The sequence below is a fragment of the Brachyistius frenatus genome, unplaced genomic scaffold (genome assembly GCF_029030835.1).
Source record: "Brachyistius frenatus isolate BFR_SWC_R1_liver_20210118 unplaced genomic scaffold, ASM2903083v1 Contig_127, whole genome shotgun sequence".
NCBI lineage: Eukaryota > Metazoa > Chordata > Actinopteri > Embiotocidae > Brachyistius > Brachyistius frenatus.
The window spans coordinates 461,673-467,672 of NW_027210726.1; positions in this window are offsets into that span (position 1 = coordinate 461,673).

Here is a 6,000-nt window from a genome sequence, read left to right on the forward strand (position 1 = left end):
GGGTCATCATAATGAATGACCAAACTTACTCTGTCATGTAGTTACAGTGGTGTGTGTTCAATTACAGCGCACATGTTTGTCAAATGAGGATCTCGGGAAAAGAAAAACAAAAAACATGCAAACATGTCAGTGCTCAGAAGTGTGATAGAAAGGCTGAAAATGAATCCCTCCACACACACACACACACACACACACACACACACACACACACACACACACACACACACACACACACTCGCACACGCACATACACACACACACACACACACACTCACTCACTCGTGCACTCACATCCATTACCCGCCGCCCGAGCCTCCCTCCCCCCGTTCTCGTGGGTGTCGGAGTGAGAAATTAAATTTTTCTGATGAGAAAGTTTTTCCTGCCCCCATTCCTCTCCTCCCATTCTCTCCTCCCATCCGTTCTTTAATTTATTTGCTTATTTATGAACTATTAATTTATTCACTGAGAGAGAAATTAACAGTTGTGCAGTCAAGTGTTCGAGCTGCTGCCACGCTCACAATAGATGATCATCACCGACGGACTGGCATGAGTCTCGCGGTGCGCGCACACACACACACACACACACACACACACACACACACACACACACACACACACACACACACACACACACACACACACACACACACACACACACACACAGAAACTCATAACACCATACACACACTCAAAGAGATTGCAAGACAGGTGATGCATAGCAATCGGTAACTGCCTGTCAGTTTTGCGTAGGACACAAACTTCATTTGGTTTTAATTGTTTAGCCATGACCACTCCCAACCATTATTGTGACAGTGTGAGAACAGGAGGTGTGTAACATGTTTAATGTGAGGAAAATGAAGTGAATTAACTGTTTCTGGTACAATCTGCTGACAACGTGCTCACTAACAGACTTAATGCAGAGGAATGAGAAACACTTCCTGGGTCAATAAAGACCAGAGAAAGAGAGCGAAACACACATTTTTGGGTCTTGTTACTATTAAAGAATTAGCTAAACTGAGCATTTCTTTAGTTACTTTTTTCTGAAAACAAAAACAAAAATTTCGAATTTTACAGAAAGTATTTTATAAATTTACGCTGGTCCTTCAGCAAATCCGAATAACCAAAGAAAAGCTTCAAGTGAACATTAATGAGATGCCATTGGTATGGAGGAAGCCACAAAATATAACATTCTTTAAGTTCATATAGAAATGTTCAAATCTTTTTGTGATCCGCTGCTATGGCAAAGTCTTGCACAACGACAGCATTGCGCTGCTATCCAGCCCTTCACACTCCCGTCAACATCGACCCACATGCTTCACTTAAAGTTCCCACACCCACGCCATCCCAGCATGCTGCATGTTTATTCAGTCAGTCATCCAGACGGTCAGTCGGTAATTCAGTCAGTCAATTAGGTGAGGCAGTCCATCAGGCAGTCGGCGTGGGCGGGAATAAAAAAAACGACACGCAGACACGCTTCCCAGAGGGAGGGGGGCAACAGAACACGACACGACCCGTGCCGCCTCATTAGTAGGTTAACTGGCACGTGTGGGCGGCCGATGATTGTGTTTACATGTGTGTGGGAGGGCAGAGTTGGACGGGCGGGGCGACCAGTGACTGACAGCGGCGTGGGCGGCGGGGCTGTGTTTTTTGGGTGGCTGGAGAGCACCCCGGGGAAGGTGACAATGTGAGTGTCTGTGTCAAACCGAGTTTGTGCCGTTCGTCCAGCCGCGGTAGGCGTCCACAAGGTTGTCCGCGGAAAAAAAAACGCCCGTGGGTGGACAGGCTGTTTGTCAAACACTCTGTTTCCATTTAACTCGGACAAGCAGACCGAGGTGACCATTAGGAGTGAGTGCCGACCCCCTGTGACATGCCGGGGCCTGAGGTCGGCTTCAATCGGGATGAATTTGCACCTTTAAGTCTGGTTTTCAAGCCTGTGTAATCAACCCTTGATTAAAATTATAGTGAAAAACTTCAGAAATATATTATTACCAAATAATGGCCACTTTCTGCCATTCATCAGATTTGGCTTTGCACATTTTCTTCACAGGTTCTTACGTGGGATCTTTCAGCATAACTGAAATTCTTTACCACTGGTCAAACAAGGCCTTCAATTTTGACACTAAGAGTAGTGGATATAAATATAGCTTATTGTTTAATCTAATGGATACATATTTGATTTTAGTCTACCAAATACTATATAGTACCTAGCCTGTCATTCAATACCAGATACTTCCTATCACCAAACATGATGTTATTGTTCATCTGCCTCACTGTCACTCAACCTTAACTTTATTTTGGTGAGTAAAATACAACATAGAGAGGCAATAACAGCCCGTCAGTGATAATAAATACATATTTTGACATGTCAAGTCACCATGGAGCTGAATGTGTCTGTAGTCGAGCAGTGGAAGTGAAATCAAGTTTAGTATTTTTAATTATGGTAAAAGAGTTTTGGAAATGTACCTGTCATAAAACTTGTCTCAATTATGTATTAGTGTTAAAATATTATACTTTGTACCTTCTAACTGCTTCAAAAATGGATGTACAACTTGCTGGATAGTTAAAACACTGAATTTTATTGGGTTTATTTAAGTATGCAACTTGTATAAGGCTGCTTCTTTCATTTTTTTAATGTCTTTTATCCACTTTATAAAAGCTGCAGGTGGTCGCCTAATGGTTCTTTTGTTCCAACCGTTCCAATTACTGGACCACATGGGAAAATTTGGATGATAAAATGCTCCAACTTCCCACCACTATTCATGTCAAAGTGCCCTTGAGCACAGCAGTTAACCTAATATTTGCCAGTAAGGGATTGTGATTGAACACGGCAATGACATCATCCAGCGTATACAGTTTTCCTGTGGTTGACCTAGAAGTCAAACAAGTACACTCCTTAAGTTATACTACCCACTTAAATGAAGTTTAAAGGACTACTGACATCGCCCAACCAACCCATATTGCCATGCCGTTATTAGCAGGTCTTACAGGAACATTAACTAATTGGTACACACATGCACAAGACAGATGGACCAAGCGGACACGTAATATCTCATCCGCATAAGCGCACAGAGGAACATAAGCCCCCCTCCAGCGTCCTAGATAGGCAAGGCCAGACTGGACCTGTCCACACTTTCATGATTGACGGCTGGGCTGCAGCGCCGCGTGCACGTGTGCGTGTTTGTTTGAGTGTGCGCAAGTGCACAGCTGAAGGGGGCTACCGAAGTCAGTTATTGATCCACAGGGCCCCTTAAGACCACTGATCAAATGAGGTGGATGCTGAGGGGACACAAGAGGCACTCGAAAGTTTCTCAAGTTTCTTGGACTCATAACACACACACACACAGAAGCAGTCTGTCACTGCTGTTCAATTTGCTTGTGTGTGTGTGTGTGTGTGTGTGTGTGTGTGTGTGTGTGTGTGTGTGTGTGTGTGTGTGTGTGTGTGTGTGTGTGTGTGTGTGTGTGTGTGTGTGTGTGTGTGTGTGCGCGCGCGCGCGTGTGTGTGCGTGTCTCTACATGAACCCCAACAACCTCTCTGTCTGTCTGGGCTATCTATCAGCCTCAGTGACTGATGGGTTAAACTCCAGTAGGTCCAGCTCTGCAGATGGACTTTTCCCTGCCGCTGAAGCCCAGAGGGAGAGGCTGTCACTGGGCCAGGTCTCTCCAACAGGCTGGGAGTCTGGACAGACACCCTGGAGCTTTGGGGGTGGGGGGCGACAGAGCCGAGGCTCAATGGTAGACTTTAAGGATATTGGGCCTAATAAAATAAACGTGATGTGTGTTTTTTGGGTTGTGAACCCATTATGGATTGAGGGGCGGGAAAGACAGACAGATAGATAACTATAATGTTCTGCGCACATCTATGACGCAAAATGAATATTGCAATTCTTAAAATCTGCAAGATATGACTGTGATGAAGGAAACGCTGAACAATGCCAACTAACTGAAGTCTGCAGCACAATACAAATACAAATACGTCACGGGATCGAATTTAGCTCATGACTCAGTTCGGTGTCACTCCGTTCCTCCCTAAGCATCAGCTGCAGCAGAAAAGAAGAAAAGATTTACAATAATCTCCGGAAAGAATAGGAAATTGCAGTTATTTGGAAAAGACTTCCCAGTGTGATGCAATATGCCAGAGTGCAGACCAACAATACAGCACAATCACTGTTCCCACATCTGTTGCCGGGGTTAATCAATGACTATACAGTGGCAGCGAATAGACCGCTGATTCCATATGCCCGGCGAAGAATAGGCAATCATTGACTAATCAGAACTTGATAGAAGCCACATAGGGTGGTGAACAGCTGCTGTGCCCAGTGAGCTCAACTGTAATCACATTATATATTATTGATCTGCTAAACTGAGGGTTATGGCTTCTGATACTCCTACTGGGAATGAGAGCAGTCAAGGTTTTTCAAGGTCACGCGTGGAAAAACGCAGTGCTGGGACTGTACCGGTGACCTTCGGGATTACTGATAGCAATCCATAGTTTCATCCATGATCCAAAAAAAACACAAAAATAAAAACGGCTGCATCCATTTCTGTGGGCGCCGAGAGGATGTCCGATTATAATAACTTCAGAATTGTCCTCACGCACGCATCCTCTGCGACACACAAAGTTTGCACACGGAAAGAGATAGACACTCTGCCACTCACATATTAGAGGTGGTGCTTCGGGCATTAGAAGTGTAGCTGCAAACTGTCCACACTGCACTGCAGAGATATTGATGTCTTAATACAATAAAAAGCAAAATAAACATTATTATCCTGATCGTTATAATTATCTTCAGCCCAGAGGCTCAAACTGAATTATTCATAGAGTGCTTAATTAAATGGGTAGACTAGACTGCGTGAGTGTGCGAGTGTGTGCAGATGTGCGTGTTTGTGTAGATGTGTCTCGGCTGCCTGTTGTCTTTTGGACAGTAACATTAAATGAGAGTAAATATTCAATCATTCTGGGGACTTAGAAAGTAAGAGATGATGCTGTGACAGAGAGAGAGAGGGGGAGGGGGGTGGATTACACACATCCTCTTCGCCCTTCACTCTGGTCGCTGTCAAGGAAAAGGAAGACAGACAGCCGTTTAACGTTCCAGAGCGATGGGGCTTTTTTCTTTTTTTTTTTTTTCCCCTCCAAACACTTCTTACATTTAACAGCTGGCTCATAAGCAACCAGTCATCGCACTCCACGGAAAGACTCATAAGGCCATAACAGGCACGCACAAAGACACACACAAGTGCATAACGAAGCTGAATGCAGCACTTCTAACGCAGTCAATGGTGAAGTCAAGGCCACGGCAGTTAAATGGCAGCAAAGTCGACAGTTATTACTTCTCCCTTGTCGTGATTACTGTATCAACCACTGAATGAAAGCACTTCCTTTGGCCCTACCACTGATATTATTCTCGGAAAAATGCAGATGGGAGTCACGGAGCCAGACTCACATCCAAGTATTCACACACACACACACACACACACACACACACACACACACACACACACACACAAATAAATGCAAGGGAACTAGGATGCAGGAACGTTAAGACAAAGTAAATCTGTCCGTGTGATATATGCATATGTGATGTATGTAGAAAAACAGACACACATTTATTGGCACAAACACATTAAAATAAAGACATATATGCCCACATAGAATCTTTCGCACAACACAAAGGACAATCTTTCCCTTTTCTCGCACACACTCGCGTTGGCATACTGTCAGCACCAACTCTGTTTCTGTCATCTCTTTCCTCAGATATCTCGTGTAGGGTCTCTACACACACACACACACACACACACACACCTGAAGTGCTGATGTGCCAACAGGCGAAGTCTGGACGCTGCAGTAATGTAACAGCCCATTCGCTTTATTATGCATTAGCACGAGGGCTGCTTTTTCATTACACCCAAATGACATTTGGTAGGGTCCACTAATCAGCCTCACGGGACCCCTGCCGACTCCCCAAACCTATTACACGCGAACTGTACATTCAGGCATACATA